This window comes from Microcebus murinus, chromosome 20 (genome assembly GCF_040939455.1).
Source record: "Microcebus murinus isolate Inina chromosome 20, M.murinus_Inina_mat1.0, whole genome shotgun sequence".
In the NCBI taxonomy this organism is placed as follows: Eukaryota; Metazoa; Chordata; class Mammalia; order Primates; family Cheirogaleidae; genus Microcebus; species Microcebus murinus.
In genome coordinates, this window is record NC_134123.1 from 22751963 (window position 1) to 22771175 (window position 19213).

At 34.6% G+C, this 19213-nt stretch overlaps 1 long non-coding RNA gene across 1 annotated transcript in view; it reads left to right on the forward strand.

Annotated features, from left to right (window-relative positions):
• LOC105859038 (uncharacterized) overlaps positions 1-19213 on the forward strand; it is a 219957-nt gene that overhangs the window by 90316 nt on the left and 110428 nt on the right. Inside the window, exon 3 of the long non-coding RNA XR_012913694.1 lies at positions 10375-10443. This is a non-coding gene — a long non-coding RNA (uncharacterized LOC105859038). The remainder of the gene's footprint in view (positions 1-10374; positions 10444-19213) is intronic.

Sequence of the window (19213 nt, forward strand, 5' to 3'; positions counted from 1 at the left end):
TATGTGGTCCAGTGCAGCTTATACAACTAGATGTAATAATGAGGTAAACCAGTTTAGGTGAGAAGCTTGGACCAGGTTCAGGACATGGATATTTTTTATTCATTGCCTGCTTTTTACTTTCCTCAAAATAATTAGCTCAAGTAGCACCTGCCTTGAATCTTCCACTTTCTACTCTCACTGACAAGTGGAGGCCCATTTTTCTCTTGCAGTAATTTTATACTTTTAGCATGGGGTGAATACTTGAATTTATTTATTTAGCAATATTATTGCCTAGTAGTCTTATTTTCCTTTGTCTTTATGAAGATTTTTTTTCTTTGTGTCTGTTTTTCTCCCTTTGCTTTCTACTCCCCCACATGTCCCCAAGTCCTTCAAGCCAATGATGCTGTGGTGACACCTTCTGGGCAGTACTGGGAGTGAATTACAGCCATAAGTTCATTGGTATTAGTATACAAAAGATTTGATGTATAATACTAAATTTGGTTTGCATCAGAAGAACTAATACAGCATTCTGCTTGTGCTCAGAGTTTCTAGGACTTGTTAGATGTCAGTGTCACTTCTTAGTTATCAGCAGAGATTTGTAGTCAGTTAAGTAAAAAGCCAGTGGGCCAGCCCGCTTAAACAATGTAAGGATATGGCACTTGCATGGGCCTGAAAATGAGTCTCTTAACAGAGAACAGACTAATGTTTTCATGTTGTTAGAGTATCAACACTGTATACTTCTGCTTTATTTTGTTTAATGATGCAGCAGTATCAGGTTATATGCCAGTGTTTTAGGGCAGTGAGAAATGTCCCATAAATTGTCTCAGTAGAAACAGTGTCATTCATCTAAACCATCCATTGTTGGGCAGTGTAGGGTGAAGGTTTCTTCTTCATAAGCGTTGTTCTTACCCACTTTTGTCTTTCATCAGTTTTAGCAGACATGTAGGGGGTCTTCTGTGCAGCCTCAGTTGGAACCTTGCCTTTTTCTGAACAGACTTGTATTAGAGATCTTAAATGTTAGCTTCTTCACACAGACAGCATGAAAACAATATGAATATACGGTTAATATGAGTATAGTGTTACCAATTTACTTATTTTTTTTTTTACTGACCTTTGCTTAAACCTTGAACATGTTAAAAGCTATAGTTTTTAAATCATTACTAGATAGTTCTAGCAAAGTTGCCATTACTATATCTTTAGGAAATTGGCTAATATTAAGAGTACATTATAAAGTTTGGGATTAAATTATATCAGGGTGCTCAAGAATCTTTACTTATTATCTTCTATAACTGAATAGGAAATGTAGAAGTATCAGGCAACAAAGGTGTGACTGGCTGTCAAAGCAACTATAGAACTACCCATCTCTATATCACCTTAGGGCTGTGTCAAATAGGGAAAGCGCAAGATCCTAAACTTAAGGGTGAGGATAACCAGTACAACTGGATATGCTGCCTTTAAAATGGCACCACATGCCTTATCTTAGCTTTTTGCATCATCCTTTGGTCAAATATTGCCTATCCAATGCATAATACATACATTTATGTTTGGTACAGAACTCAATATTTCTACTACTACTATATAATAAGATCAAGGCAAGGACACATTGCCTTATAATTTTGATTTGCAAACAGATGGTAGATAGCTGGAAAATAGACTAGAGCTATAAAAAATTTGAGGAAAATGCTTTCATGAAATTAAAAGAAAGATGGCTTAAAATACTAAGAGTGTGAATGAGTAACAAAATATCATGTAGTAACTGTGGAGATGATGGTTTTATTTGAAGTGGGGGGAGGGAGGAGAAAAGCTAGAAGGAAGCAAAAACACAATTTGGACTAAAATTGAATTTCTCTGATAAGGCATTTCAGAAGCGGCTTGTCTTATTCACTCAGCAGCAAAATAATCATATGCGCTTTAATAATCTTTATTTTACAGGAGTGCGTTGCCAGGGTAACGGAATGTAAGCAGGGGAACAGCACCTTGCAGATCACAAAGGCAAATCTGTGGAAAGAAATTTCACTGAGTTTCTCTTTTCCTTACTGGTGTAATAATGACTCTTATTTTTCCTGTACTATTTAATAGTCTCGCAGAAGCATTCTTTTCTCTTTCCCTTTTTTGTATCTGTTTAAATATGGACAATAGCATAAATCTGGAACTGTCAAGCTCAGTGGGATGATGCAAAAAGCAGATGTTATATCTTTAGCATTTTTATATAATTACTTTTTATTGCTATTTTGCCCCATCTTCATCCCTCACAACCTTATTGTTATTTCCTTCTCTCTGTAAACCAGTCTGATGATAGTATTCCAAGTAAAGGGGGCTTGAGGTGGGAGTTGGTAGTTGGCTACATTAATCAAAATTTATTAGCTAAGCTTGCCTGCATGGAGATTCTAAAGAGGCAAGGATTGCAATTGAAGCATCTATTTCTGGAAGGGGGGTAAATGGAATTATAGCAAATGGAATGACAAGCATTCAGGCTAAAAGCTGAAAAAATAATCATTTTTTATACTTGTGCACACACACATAAATACATAACACACATGCACATGTACACAAGGCAGGAGTGAAGAAAGAAAGGAAGCAAATTTAGGTTCTTTTGCTTTCCACTGGACACTAGAACCTTAATTAGTTATAGGAAACTGGCCGATTTGAAAATAACAAAATGAAAGTTTCTAATGCCTTTATAAAAGAGATAATAAAAACTGGCAACAAGAATGTATCTACTGATCATTTGACTGGGTCAAATTTATGACAGATCTATGACTTAGAAGTAATTTACCTGTCATTATCTTTGCCAAAGGCCATAGCCTAGAAAGGCGAATTTAGAAACAAAGTAATATTAGATTGTAGGACCAGCAAAAATAGAGCCTCCATGAAATTAGATATGAAAACCTATATTCACATGATGGTTAAGTGTTTGATTTTTGCCAAGAATTTTAAATTAATTCTACCTCTTAGTTTCAATATGCCTACTGTGTACCCAAGATGTATATAGCTCATCTAGTTCTTTCTCTAAGTGTATATGACAATCATCAGCCACAGACAGGTGCTCAAAAATCAGTTTCTAGATGGACTTCACTCTAAATTATGTTCTTTTGAGTTTTGATGAGATTAACTAAAGTGTCATTTTAGTTGCTGTTATAATAATTTTTTTCTAGAAATTATTTCTTGTCGAATAAACCCTGCACAAATACCTAAAATCTAAATTAATTTAAGCTACCTTAAAAGCATATAATGATAAAAGAGCAAGTAAAATTTGAAAAGGCCAAGCAAAGACTTGTTAAAATGGCAAATTATGAGAAAAACATTCCTTAGTGATGTAACTAGGGTATCTCTGATGTTCATAAAAATGGAAAAGGGTCATGTTGAAATAGTAAGATTTCTAATGTTCCAGAGGAATTTGAAACTCAAATACTGTGGAAGTCAAAGCTTGATTGTCATCAAGCACCATTGAAAGTTCTTGAGAAAAATTTTTAAACCCAACAGAGTCCATTTAAATTCATTTCTCCGTATTATAAAGCTGTTGATTTAAAATCAGCTTCTGATTTTATTCTATGTAAAGTCAATTTACTTGGTGCTTTCTGGAGCCAATATCTTCTTTGATATAAAATCCCTATTTGACCTCTATGATGTTAATTATTTTTTAAGAGCTTATGTAAGTTTCCTAAGATAATGTAGCCAAAAGAGCAGACATATTTCTCTTCTTGAGTTCTTATTTATCTCTAGATTCTCTATAGAAATTCCTCTTTGGAAATAAGGTTAGCAGCTTGGGGCATAAAGTAGCAAATCTGTTTTCTTAGGATTTGAGCCTTTATCCCTGGTACATGAAATTCATCAATAATTCTACATTTTTATTTGTTATGAAGATGAGCATATGGTTGGCAAATGAAAACATGGTGGTAAATAAATACTGTTCATTTAGTGATTTACTTCAGCTATAAAAATTTTCAAATCATCTGCTAGTATTTGCTCTTTCTTATTTGGTAGGAAAAAAAATTATTTTCCCTTACCTCTTGAATTTGGTACAGTTTTGGAACCAAAATGAGACTCTCCCTGTTTATTTTAGCTGAAGCCCTAAGACAGAAGATTTCAAGGTGAGATGTGAAAACACCTTTAGTTCTTACATGAGGAGGAAGGAGAAAACCAGTTATGTGATTCTTAAGCTACTTAACCATGTCAAAGATATACAAGGATTAGGAGGTTGGAAATTAAGGAAAGGAGGATTTTTTGAGAGAAAGTTGTTAGTGTGCTAAGTGTCCCATCACACCTCCAAGGAGAAGGAATGGGATGCATCTCCCTTGATCCAAATCCAAGAAAGAAAGGCTTTAAGGAGATGTAGAGCTTAATAAGTAACCCCTACCATTTAGCACCAGCTATTTGACTCATGCCTGGGAAATCTAAAGAGCATGAGACTGTTGGCTAGCTGCTTTGAAGGTGGAGTGACAAAGATATGGCTGTGTTGGGTGACCTGTATTTTTAGAGTTTGTTGGAGTAAATGTTACTTAAGTATATATCATGGATCAGAGATGGGCCATATGCACAAAGTTGTCTTAGACCTAGAAACTGCATGGAAGGGCCCAGTGATCCTAATAGTCAAGTGAACTGCCATATTCCCAGGAGCAGAAAGCAAAGAAAGAGCTTCATCTAAATCAAAGGATCTGCAAGTGACATTCAGACACCCTCCCTCCCAATGCAGTTGGCCAGCCTATAGTAGGACTGAATAGGGAAATCAAAGTGACTGTAACTTTGAAATTTAAGTTTGTGTTACTAGTATGGATATATTAATTGTTGAGTATTTTCATTTCCTGAAAATGAACGAAAACATGAATTCTACCCTCAATTTTATGCATAGACATGGTAAGCCCCATAAAATAAGTTAAAAGAAATACTGAAAGTCAACAATAAAGTTTATTTATTATTACACACCAAAAGTTTTGGCTTATTCAACTTAATGATCTTTTTATATATATATTCAAGAAAATGATGATCTTTAAAGAATAGAAGAGTTGCTTATTGGGAAATAATATTATACATATCTTTTGATCCCTAGCTTACTGTTTTATCTCTGTAGTCAGTATTTCTACCCCTTCTACTTGACCCTGTCCATGTTTCAGTGAGAAGGTACTAAAGCCAAGTAAAAAAGAATAAGAGTCAGGAAGATTTTTGTAAAATTGTTTTATCCATGTGATTTTATATCTTCTCCAAAGCTCTTCTACAGCTTTTCTTGATTTAATATTTTGCCACTTCTTTCTTTCTTTGCCCAGAGCTAAAGTAGGGGTATCAAAATCAGGGGGCCTTGATTAACCTTCATACTAGATCACACATTATTAGATATCTGAAATTTAGTTGTTGTATTTTTAGAAGGATATAATCAAGTTCTTAAGGTTCTATAACAGGTTAAATAATAGAAGTAACTTGGCATGTTCGCATATGCCTGTAGTCCCAGCTACTCAGGAGGCTGAGGTAGGAGGATCACTTGAGCCCAGGAGTTCAAATCCAGCCTCAGCAACATAGCAAGACCCCATCTTTATCCTGTCTTTTATATATGTTGTATTGTTAATACAGTATTTCTAAAGGCTAATACTCTAATATTTAATAAATTTTAAATATATAATAGGAATCTCTAAAATATTATCCAAATATATGTTATTATCATTATTGTTTCCAGGTTGGTTTCCTGGGAACAGTCTGGCCTCCAAGTTTTGGTAGGCTTGCTTGTGCTATAGCTATACTTATGCCTTTTATTTAATTTCCGTATAATGTTGGGACTCCTTAGAATGTAGGAGAGATAATGAGGGAGAAGAATAGGGAGAGAGTGAGATATTGATGGAGAGATGTTAGAAAAAAATAGTAATAAAGTGGGGACAACATAGAACTCTTTGGAGATCGTATGGTGGAAAACAGCCAGACAATGTGATGATGTTCACATGAACAAAAGGAGAGATGATGTGAATGTCTATCTTCATAAATTAGGTCTCATAAGGCCCTTCTAGGTGATCCATAATACCGTCACCAAGAAATATTCTTCTCTCTTGACCTTAACAGGCATTATGTACCTTAATTCAGACAGAGAAATCAACATATCTTCAAAAGATTAAAAAAAAAAAAACCTAAGGGGAGAAATTCAGTTATTAAACATAGTTGGTCTCAGTGCTCTTACACTGCTTAATTATTCTTATTAGTTGAATAAGACTTTTCCTGTCATTTATAAAGTGATTTATATTGCAGTATATGTCACTGGTCAGTGATTTTTTTTTCCTTTAAAGTTCATTTGTTTTAACTGTACAAGGAAGTATCAAGTATTAAGTCTTCATTGAACATTTCTAGATGTGCATATAATTTTATAACAGTGAAGCATACTGAAAAGATTATCTTACTAGTTTAAGTCTTTGCTCTGTCACTTAATGGGTTTGAAACTTTGGAGCAGTCACTTAACTTTCTGAATCTTTTTCTTATCTCATCTATAAATGGAAATACCATTTCTTCCCCTGCTTAAATGATAGAGTTATTATAAAGATCAACATAATGCTGAGTTCAAGATAAGATCAAGATAAGGGGTAATATATCAATATAGATATAGTTCCATATATGTATGTATATTTTCATATAATGAAAAAGATCATGCATGAAAAATATATATGATACATATAGTCAGCCCTCCATATCTATGGGTTCCATGTTCATGTACTGAACCAACTGCAGATTGAAAATATTTGGGAAAAAAATGGATGGTTCTATCTGTACTGAACATGTACAGACTTTATGGGATAGGGAACCTGCAGCCTTAAAGTGAAATGTAGCCTTTTACGTCCTTAAATGTGGCCTTTTAACTGAATCCAAATTTTGCAGAACAAATCCTTTTATTAAAAGGGGTGCAACAGAAAAAGATGAAGCTTTTCTTGCCTCCTTTGGTGCTTAAAAAGAAGAAACTTGAAATAAGAAGGCTGCAGGTTCCCTACCCCCGAATGGGAAAATGTGTGTGTTATATGCTAATACTACACCATTTTATGTAAGGACTTGAGCATCCATGGACTTTGGTATCTGCAGGGGGTTCTAGAACCAATCCTCTCATATATACATTCTATGTGAATGATTTAGTCTTCCATGCTTCTGAGGGCAATGAGCGTAGACACAGGCTGCCTAGATCCCTCCCCAGCTTTTAGAAAAGTGGGAAGGTACAAAGGGAAGCGAAGCTGTCATCTTGTCCCTTCTCCTGTGGGAATAACCTTCCATTTTCTTGTGTTTTGTTTCCTAAGTAAAGAAGCAGAACTATAGCAGTGCCCATCTTGCAAAGGAGAATGAAGCAATTTGGTAGTTTGACTGGTTTTGTTACATGAAAATATCCTATATATGATATTCTTTTTCATTATGATTTTAAATGCACAAAAGTATTCCATTTTGCTTCTTCCTTTCCATTGCTAGAAATTGTTTGTTGAATGAAGATATAAATATATTTTCACTCAACAGGATTCATCAGGTCCCACAATTAACAGCAAGTCATAGATTTGAAGTGAAAATAAGAATTTTAGTTTTCATTTATTCAAGAGAATGGAGTCAGAGTTAGATGAGGGACATAAGAAGGAAGGAATCTTATTCAAAAGAATGCTGAAAGAACTATAAGATGCTTTCCTGAATATTCCATTTAGATGCTTTAGCTTGCATTTTGGCTTTTGGTGATAGACCTTACTGTCTCAGAAGTAGAATAAAGTGAAACCCTTAACAACAACAACAACAAAAAGCTGTCACGTTGCTGATTTTTTATGCAATCCACATGCTTCCATAGAAGTCTATTAAAATAAAGACAATATAGCCTCTTTGACTAAGAATGAAAATAAATATAATTCGTCACAGATAAAATATAAAAACTCTTAAAAACAAGTTTGGGCCGGGCGCTGTGGCTCACGCCTGTAATCCTAGCTCTTGGGAGGCCGAGGCGGGCGGATTGCTCAAGGTCAGGAGTTCAAAACCAGCCTGAGCAAGAGTGAGACCCCGTCTCTACTATAAATAGAAAGAAATTAATTGGCCAACTGATATATATATATAAAAAATCAGCCGGGCATGGTGGCTCGTGCCTGTAGTCCCAGCTACTAGGGAGGCTGAGGCAGGAGGATCGCTCGAGCCCAGGAGTTTGAGGTTGCTGTGAGCTAGGCTGACGCCACGGCACTCACTCTAGCCTGGACAACAAAGTGAGACTCTGTCTCAAAAAAAAAAAAAAATAATAATAAAAAAAACAAGTTTGGGGTTAGGGCTAAACTTAAAACTTAGTTTATTTAATTCAATGATAGAAATAATTTTTAGAAATAATGTATTATTATTAACCCTCCTTCCCTCCATCTGTTCCTCCCTCCACTTCAGTCTCCCTTCTCCCTCTCCACCCTCCCACGTGCCCTCTGAATCACAAGTGATTGAACATATTTGAGTAATTCGATGTTAGTAAACTGACAGAAAAGTTATCACCTTGGCTGTAGTTTCAGCCCAGAGTAATTTGTAATAGCCAAAATATGTTAAAGCTTACGAACACAGCTCAAGCCAGAAATGCTGTCAGCCAAAAATAGGAATGAGTAACTTGAGAAACAGCAAGTACTTATTTGGTTCTCATAGTTTAAGAATTGTAAACTAAGAACTTTCTATGTAAAGTTAGAATGCCAGTCAAGGACCATTTGACATCTTATGCTTAGTTCATAAATAGAAGATTTCATAAAAAGCATCACATATTTTTATTTCTTTAGGGCATACTCTCAGAATGCTTTCTCATTGAGGAATAGTATTAGCTTATAGGACTTTTTTCTCCCCTACAAATTAACTTGGGACATGTATGTACAGGTCAATGAAGAAGGCCTGACAAATGATCCTCTTCAGATTTCATTATTAGTGTTAAATAGCTCTTTACAGTACCTTCTATGTGAATGATTTAGAAAGCAGTTCCCAAAAGGTTGGAGAACTCCAGGAATTTGCATCTTGGGAAATGATTTCTATGTTCCATTTAGGTAAGAGAAATTTCCTTCAATATCTTCAGCTCGAATTCATGTTTTTCTAGCCTTTGTTTATTTTGTGGTTAAAATAATAGGAGGATGTATCATGTATTAAGAGAAAGGCAAATTTTTATTTTATTATTAATATGACTATATTAACCTTCATAATGTGACCTATCCACTTATTTTATAGGTGATTAACTGAGTTATTAGTAAGATAGTAATTGGAAATCTGGGGTACAATTCAAATCTTTTGATTCTTAGCATAGTAGACCACATACACTGGTGATAATTGTGAGGTTTTTGTAGCTATTGTGTTTGAAATGTTTGCTGACTTATGTGGGATCTTTTGTAGTTTGAGGGTGGATTTGGCATGACCTACTTCAATATAATTCCTATTAGTAACTCCATTGAAGTGTTAAATGATAAATCCTTTGAAATTTTTTCCTTGGATAATCCTAACTTAACCATATTATGAAAATAGAAATAGCTCTCTAAGGAAGCATGTGTGTGCTTATGTGTGTGTGTGAGTGTGTGTGTGTGTGTGTCTTAGCATCTAGTGTTTCTGAAAAGCAGATTCTTTGGGCTTCTTTTTGTCTCTAAGAACGTTAGTTAAAGCTGCTGTTGACATTTTCCTACATAATGCAAGGATTTATGAGAATGCCTTTTCATTTCAGGGCATGTATATAAGATTTAAATATAATCACAAGACTTAAAAGAAATGATCCAGTTTCTTACTCTAAAGCAGAGTGACAACACTTCTTTATCCCACCACAAAGTATCATGATGAGGGTGACATGTTCCCAATTGTGATAAATCTTGTCAGAAATAAAAGAGCATATTTCTAAAATTTAAGTGTATTTACACCTGAATTTTCAGAGTGGAATCATCTGCAAATATTATAAGCGGTCAGCTAATGTTCTTTTCCATGTAAAGCAAAGATAACTATATATTTTAGCTAATTACAGACCACCAAATCTAAGGATGTTTTGTTGATCATTGTGTCTGTGAAGGGATACAAAGAAAGAACACTAGCAAAATTACACAAAGAAAGTGGATTCTTATCATCATTATAACCAAGTGTTTGTTACTGACTTCTCTCCTCTTTTCCACCTCTACATCTCCCTGTACATCTTTCTATTTTAGAAGGAATGAACATTTTCATGATTTTTTTCTCTAATCAAGCTCCATTCTCTCTTAAGTGAACAATAAGGTGATGACTTAGTTGTACTAATATAGTTTTACATGGAAGAGATTCTTTAGCTATCGTGCCTATTGAGGGTCTGCTTTTTTTGAAATCTCCTTTAGCTGGGGAAGAATTAATTGATAATTATCTTAATTTTCACAAGGAAAGATAGAAGTTATTTTTATTTAAATAAACTATGATATTTTTAACAGCTTAAATGAGATGATTTACTTTTTCCAGTACTGGTAACCTGGATTCCTCTGTCTTTTGAAATGGAAACTGTCCTAACCCCATAACCTCAACATCACTGTGAGTAAAACTCTTTCTAATTATATGACTGTATAGTGTGCACATTAGCATTGCTAATCAGCTTACTGCAGTGAGTTTGAATCTTTACTACTGATGTTCATAAAATGTCCTTTGACATAATTACAGCCCTATATCAGTGCTTAGATACTACTGTATTTAAAACCACGGGTCTGAATTTCTTAGTGCACTATAGTATATGGAAAAATTTTAAAACATGTACAGTTTTATATGTCACTAATTGGAGTTTCAATACAGTTCTATTTATCCAAAATGTTCATGGTGCCTAATGCTATAGTACACTAGATCTTTACCTTAAAAAATAAAAAGACTCCATCTCATTTGTTTTTGCTGTATTTTTGTTTCTTCTATGACTGAAAAGCAGTCATCTCTTCTCGGGGAAAGTTTCTTAATCTATGTCAAAGAATAGGTGATGATTTCTGAAAATGACTTCCAAAAGCCGTGTGTGAGATCATCATGATTGTCCCAAATGAATATTTATAAAATATCCATTAGATTCTTAACATTATACTAGGTTTTGCAGAGATTTCACTGAAGACAGATGATAGTATTGAGTTGTAAGAGGGAGAAGATTCCTGTGAATGTAATTTTATACATATGTAAATATGAAGAAAATTATTACAAAATTGGATTGTATATATATTTTTAATATTAATAAATACATGGTATACTACTAATGCATGTGAATATGGCAGAAGTATGATGAAAGAAGTATATATGGAGCAATTTCTGTATTTCCTTCCAGAAACTATAATCCTTAGGCAAATCTTCCTCATGTTAATGAGTTATGAGAAATGAAGCAGACTGTAGTAGTAGCAAATAAGAATCATCTTATGTGCTACCCACATTCAACACTGCTTTATTTAGTGGACAGCATAAAGGAATATAACTATTGAAAGAAGAAAAGAATTTAACATGATAAGAATGATCAAAATAAAGTCTTTACAGCCCCATTTGCAGTGAAATGACATAGCAAGAACTTCAGTGGTAAAAAGATGACTGGCAGATTCACATGTGGCAAATAGAAGGAGAAAGAACCTGAGTGCAGGATTACTGTACCTATTAAAAGTATATTATAGTCATTGTGAGAAAATTATGTTAGTTTAAATGAAGTCTGTAAAATATGAAATTCATAAACCTATAATGAAGGATTTGGGAAATAAAATCTTGAGAAAAATAATGAAGGAAAGGAATACTGGTAAATAATGGAAGGAAAGGAAATAGTGGTAAGGAATAGTAATTCTGTCAGTTACACATCACATTTATGAAGAATAAAAAGATTTATAAGAGAGTTCTTGGACAGGCAAATTAGTATTAACTTGAAAATTCTCCCACTACTAAACATCCAGAAATGCTAGATAAAAATGCAACAAATACTCTTTTGGATATATAGCTGTGCTTATGAGAAAGAAAAAGTTCTCAAGACCTAAAATTGTAGAGGGTTTAGAAAATAGAGTGATAAGCATGAGTACTAACATGGACTACCTTGGGAATGGCAACAGGGGATGTCCTAGCCCAAGGATACAGATTTAACAGCCTGTCAAGATTAGGAGACAAGATCTGGGGCCTATGTAATGAACAGAGTTAGAACTAAAACACCAATGTTAAGCAGTAACCCTGGGAGCATTATCAAATAATAGAGTATTTAAAAACAAAAAATGCTGATCTCCAGCATAAAAAGACTAAAAAGAAAATTTTTTCTCAGCCTCGACTTCTGTGTCTAAGTGGGTTTTAAAAAAACAAGCTTCCCCACAAATTTCTAATCATAGACATACCCTATTTTCGGTTTGAGGTTTAAATTTACACTGTTGCCTAGTTCCTCTGCTGAGAAATCAACCTGCAAGTAGTTATGGAATATTAATACTCTTGAGGTACCTTACAGAAGCTAATAAGACAAAAGCCATTTTAGAAGGGCAAATTCTCAGCCCAGGCTACATTGTTTTCTTTCAGAAAATGTACTGCTTAGCATGGGCTTGCTTTCCAAAAGTTATAAAATATGTAAAGAAACATGAAGAAAAGTCAGTAGAACCAAGATACACCAGTATTATCCTCTATTAACTTCAGATAAAAAAGTATAGAATATTTTTAAGCAAAATAACCAAAGCGTAAAATAAGAACATCTAAAAAATGAAGATATGGCCAGTGAAGAGAGAATTAACAACCAGAAGATCAATCTGAGGAAATTACCTTGAAGGGAGTATAGCATTACAGAGATAGAAAATATGAAATGGAATCCAACATACATATAATAGGAGTTCCAGATGAAGACTATCGAAGAATGAAGGAGAAATAATATTTGGTGAAGAAGTGACTGAGAGTTTTCTCAACAATTTTATAACACCTAAATATCTGTATTAAATACCTTTTAACTTTAAATATTAATACCTGGAATTGTTTCTCTTTATCTGACTCATACATAATGTTGCATAAGTTATTATTCAAGAATGAAGACATAATAAATACATTTTAAGAATAAATAAGGTATGAAAGAGTCCACTTACTTATAAACTCTTCTAAAAGAATTACTGAAAAATTATTTCAAGTAGTAGAGTGAGCCTAGAAAGAAGAAGGCCATTATACTGAGTGAAAAAAAAGCCAATCTCAAAAGGTTACATAAACTAATGGCAAAATTATAGTGAAAGAGAGCATTAGTGGTTGCCAGGAGTTAAGGTTGGGGAGGGATGGAGAGGAGTGGGGGTGGTATAAGGAAATAGCATGAGAAAGAACTTTGTGATAACAGAATATTCTATGTCTTGAGTGCAGTGGTAGTTACATGAATCTAATGTGATGAAGTGACTTAGACCTATACACACATGTCACACCAGTGTTAATTTTCTGGTTTTGGTATTTTACATAGTTACTTAAGATGTAACAATTAGAGGAAACTGGATGAAGGGTTTTTAGCCTTTTACATACTACTTTTGCAACTTCCTGTGAATCTACAGTTATTTTTAAATGAAAAGTGTTTTTAAAAAAAGGAAAATAAGAGTGAAACGAAAATGCTGGACAATAATACCATGTTAGAAAGAGGAAGATTTTGCTTTAAGAGTCAGAAATACCTTGTATTATATGAAAGGAAAATACATTGATTGACATTAGATTTTTGTCAGTTTTCAATGGTAAAAGCTTAAGTATATCTATCTACTAAAAAATAAAATGTCAGTATATGACTTTCAAGCAAGTATAAATAAAGGGAAAAGAGTGGGGTAAAGCTAATTTAGAAGAATAATTTTATTTCTGGAAATGTACAAACTAAGTACTAAGTACAAACACCAGCTTCCCACTAAAAAAATTTTAAATGATGAGTAAGATTTTTTATATTCGTGGTAAGAAAGTAAGGGAAATTCAAGCCTAAGGCAAAGAGAAAGCAAGAACCTAAGTCAAGTAAGCAAAACATTGCAACCAGCTTTTGCCTTGAAGACATTTGGTAAATTGGTTTTTATGACTTTCCAAGGAATAATAAACAGGACCCAAAATCCAGGAACTGCCCATGTAAATATCTCCTTAAAGCTGAGAACCCAAAGGGATAAAATATCAGTATAAGTGTGGAGTAAAAATAAACCCTTTCTGTACCCACATCCTCAAGAAGGAAATGAAAATGGCTGTCTCTAAACTTGCGGCTCTGTGGAGAGACTAGGGAGAGGGAGTGGATATATTTCCTGAAAATTCATAGCCACAAACCAGGTATAATGTAGGTCCCTAATGTATATTATTTGTGATCTGAAAATCTTCAAGCCAAGAAATTTACTTTAAAGTAAATTTACTTAGTTTTTTAAGAATAAAAGGACTGAAAATAACTGCAAATGGATTTTGAAGAAAAAAGCAATTTCTAATAATTAAAATATCATAAGTAAAATCTGAAGCTCCAAGAACAGGTTTAACTGAGATAAGAAACAGCGAAGGGGAAACTGTCTGAACTAAAACATGTATCTGAAGAAATTATTCATAATAGAATGGAGTGACAAATCTATGGAAAATATCAAAGGTTTAAGGGACATGGAAAATGGAATGAAAAAATCTATATTATGTCTAATTAAAGATTTAAGAGAGAAGAGACAAAGAATGGGGCATGGTCGATGGCTGACAACTTTCCAGAATCTGTAGACACCAATCTACACATTCAAGAATTCCAATGAATTATAAGCAAGAGAAATAAATTTGTTGCTAGAAACAATATTGTGAAACTGTAGAACAATAAAGTCAAGGAGGAGATTTAAAAAACAGGTAGAGCAAAAAGACAGGTTATCTTCAAGGAGCAGATATTAGCCAATTTCTTAACACCAGCAGTGGAATCAGGAGACTAGAATGAGATCTTCAAGGTATTGAGAGAAAATACTGTCAGCCAGAATTCATCAAAAGTATTTTATTAAAGCAAGAAGAAAAAAAACATTTTTATACATTAGAAATTGAGAGAATTTGATACTAGCCAATCTTTGCTAAAGAAAGTTTTAAACTAAACAAAGCGTGTGAATACCCAAACAAAAACCTAAAGGAAAGAAACAACAACTGATCAACATGGGAAGAAATCAGCGAAGGAACTCAGGAAATATGAAGAACCAAATGGAAAACACATCCCCAAAGAGGAGCACCAGCCCCCTAGAAACGGACACCAACCCAAATCAGGCAACCAAAATGACAGAAGAGGAATTTCGTATGTGGATCATAAGAACACTCACCGACCTGCAGCAACAACTCAATAACCAACACAAAGAAACCACAAAAAGCCTCCAGGACCTAGAAGAAAAGTTCACTAAAGAAATAGACACAATGAAGAAAAGTTTAACCGAACTCCTGGAAGTGAAGAATCAATTCAGGGAACTACAAAATACAGTGGAAAGTCTCAAGAACAGGGTAGATCAAACAGAAGAAAGAATCTCAGAGCTTGAAGATAACACCCTCCAACTAAATAAAACCATCACAGAGATAGAGCAGAGAAACAAGAGAAAAGAGCAAAGCCTACAAGAAATGTGGGATTATGTGAAGAAACCTAATGTGAGGGTCATAGGGTTACGAGAAGGGGAAGAAGACAACACTCAAGGGTTGGGCAAGCTATTTGAAGATATAATAGAGGGAAATTTCCAAGGCCTTGCTCAAAATCTCAATATACAAGTTCAAGAAGCTCAGAGGACCCCTGGGAGATTCAATGCAAACAGGAAGATGTCACGACATACAGTCATCAGACTGACCGAAATATCAACTAAAGAGGCCCTTCTAAGAGCTGTAAGACGAAAGAAACAAGTGACATACAAGGGAAAGTCAATTCGAGTAACACCAGACTTCTCTAATGAGACTTTACAAGCAAGGAGAGACTGGGGCCCCATTCTCACTCTTCTGAAACAAAACAATGCCCAGCCTAGAATCTTATTCCCTGCAAAACTAAGCTTCATATATGAAGGAGAAATAAAGACATTTTCAGACAAGCAAAGTCTCAGAGAATTAACCAAGACAAGACCAGCCCTACAAGAAGTACTCAAAACAGTGTTATGCACGGAACCCCATAATAAAAACTCATGAATATAAAAACAACCAAAACCCAAAGATTAAAGGCCAGATAATACAATGGCTCAAGAGAGAAATCAAAGCAACAATATCCAACCCAACAGAATGAACAGTAATCTACCTTACCTGTCAGTTCTCTCAATAAATCTGAATGGCTTAAACTCTCCACTCAAGAGACATAGGCTGGCTGAATGGATAAGAAAATACAGGCCAAGTATATGCTGTCTTCAGGAAACACATCTAACCTGCAAGGATGCATATAGACTCAAAGTAAAAGGGTGGAGATCAGTATTCCAGGCAAGTGGAAGCCAAAAGAAGGCTGGTGTGGCAGTTCTAATTTCAGACGATTTAGTAAACCAACAAAAGTAGTGAAAGACAAAGAGGGTCATTATATAATGGTGAAGGGCACAGTTCAACAAGAAGAGATAACAATTTTAAATATATATGCACCCAACTTAGGTGCACCCAGTTTCATAAAGCAAACCTTACTGAATCTAAGCAAATGGATTAATAGCAACTCCATAATCACCGGAGATTTCAACACCCCACTGACGGCACGAGACAGATCCTCCAAACAGAAAATTAATAAAGAAGTAATTAATTTAAACAAAACCGTGGAACAATTGGGTCTGACTGACATCTACAGGACATTCTACCCAAAATCCACTAAATATACGTTCTTCTCATCAGCTCACGGGACATTCTCTAAGATTGACCATATCCTAGGACACAAAGTAAATCTCAAGAAATTTAAAAAAATAGAAATCTTACCATGTACCTTCTCGGATCACAGTGGAATAAAACTAGAAATCAACCCTAATAGAAACTCACATTTCTACACAAAAACGTGGAAATTAAACAACCTCCTACTAAATGATTACTTCATAAATGAAGAAATCAAGATGGAAAGTAAAAATTCTATGAAGAAAATGACAATGAAGAGACAAGTTATCAAATCCTCTGGGACACAGCTAAAGCAGTTCTGAGAGGAAAGTTTATCTCCATAAATGCCTATAACCAAAAGACAAAAAGATCACAAATAGACAATCTAATGAAACGACTCAAAGAGCTGGAAAAAGAAGAACAGACCAACCCCAAACCCAGCAGAAGAAGTGAAATCAACAAGATCAAATCAGAACTAAATGAAATTGAAAACAGGGAAGCTATTCAGGAGATTAATAAAACAAAAAGTTGGTTCTTTGAAAAAATAAACAAAATTGACATACCATTGGCTAAGCTAACGAAAAGCAGAAAAGAGAAATCTCTAATAAGCTCCATCAGGAACAAAAAAGGATATATCACAACTGATCCCAAAGAGATACAAGATACAATTTATGAATACTACAAAAATCTTTATGCACACAAACTGGAAAATGTGGAAGAAATGGACAAATTCTACAAACACACAGCCTCCCTAGGCTCAACCAGGAAGAAATAGATTCCCTGAACAGACCAATCTCAAGAGCTGAAATAGAAACAGCAATTAAAAATCTCCCTAAAAAGAACAGTCCCAGTCCAGATGGTTTCACACCCAAATTTTACCACACTTACAAAGAAGAACTAGTACCTGTCTTGCAGAAACTATTCCACAACATCAAGAAGAATGGAAACCTCCCCGACACCTTTTATGAAGCGAATGTTACTCTGATACCAAAACCAGGAAAGGATGCAACAAAAAAAGAAAACTACAGACCAATATCCCTAATGAATATAGATGCAAAAATTTTCAACAAAATCTTAGCTAACCGAATCTAGACGCTTATCAAAAAAAAATCCATCACAACCAAGTGGGTTTCATCCCAGGGATGCAGGGATGGTTCAACATACGTAAATCTATAAATGCAATTCACCACGTAAACAGAAGCAAAAACAAAGACCACATGATTCTTTCAATAGATGCAGAAAAAGCTTTTGACAAAATTCAACACTCTTTCATGATACGAACACTTAAGAAAATAGGCATAGAAGGGACATACCTAAAAATGATACAAGCCATATATGACAGACCCATAGCCAACATCATACTGAATGGGGAAAAATTGAAATTATTCCCACTTAGAACTGGAACCAGACAAGGCTGCCCACTATCTCCACTTCTGTTCAATATAGTGCTGGAAGTCTTGGCTACAGCAGTCAGACAGGAAAATGGAATTAAAGGTATCCAAATAGGGGCAGAAGAGATCAAACTTTCACTGTTTGCTGATGATATATTATATCTAGAAAACCCCAAAGATTCAACCAAGAAACTCCTGGAACTGATCAATGAATTTAGTAAAGTCTCAGGATACAAAATCAATACACAGAAATCAGAGGCATTCATATATGCCAACAACAATCTAATTGAGAACCAAATCAAAGACTCAATTCCCTTCACAATAGCAACAAAGAAATTAAAGTACCTAGGAATATACTTAACCAAGGACGTAAAAGACCTCTACAGGGAAAACTATGAAACACTGAGGAAGGAAATAGCAGAGGATGTAAACAGATGGAAATCCATACCATGCTCGTGGATCGGCAGACTCAATATCATCAAAATGTCTATACTACCCAAACTGATCTACAGATTCAATGCAATACCTATTAAAATCCCATCAGCATTCTTCACAGATATAGAAAAATAATTTTACGCTTCGTATGGAACCAAAGAAGACCCCGAATATCAAAAGCAATTCTAGGCAACAAAAACAAAATGGAAGGCATTAATATACCAGATATCAAACTATACTACAAAGCTGTAGTAATTAAATCAATATGGTATTGGCACAAAAATAGGAATATTGACCAGTGGAACAGATGTGAGAATCCTGATATAAAACCATCCTCATATAGCCATCTAATCTTTGACAAAGCAGACAAAAACATACGCTGGGGAAAAGAATCCCTTTTCAATAAATGGTGCTGGAAAAACTGGATAGCCACCTGCAGAAGGCTAAAACAGGACCCACACCTTTCACCTCTCAAAAAATCAACTCACGCTGGATAACAGACTTAAACCTAAGGTATGAAACTATTAGAATTCTATAGGAAAAAGTTGGAAACACTCTCCTAGACATTGGCCTGGGCAAAGAGTTTATGAAGAAGTCCCCAAAGGCAATCAAAATAAATAAATGGGACATGATCAAACTACAAAGCTTCTGCACAGCCAAAGAAATGGTCATGAAAGTAAACAGACAACCTACAGAATGGGAGAAAATTTTTGTATCCTATGCATCCGATAAGGGACTGATAACTAGAATATACTTAGAACTCA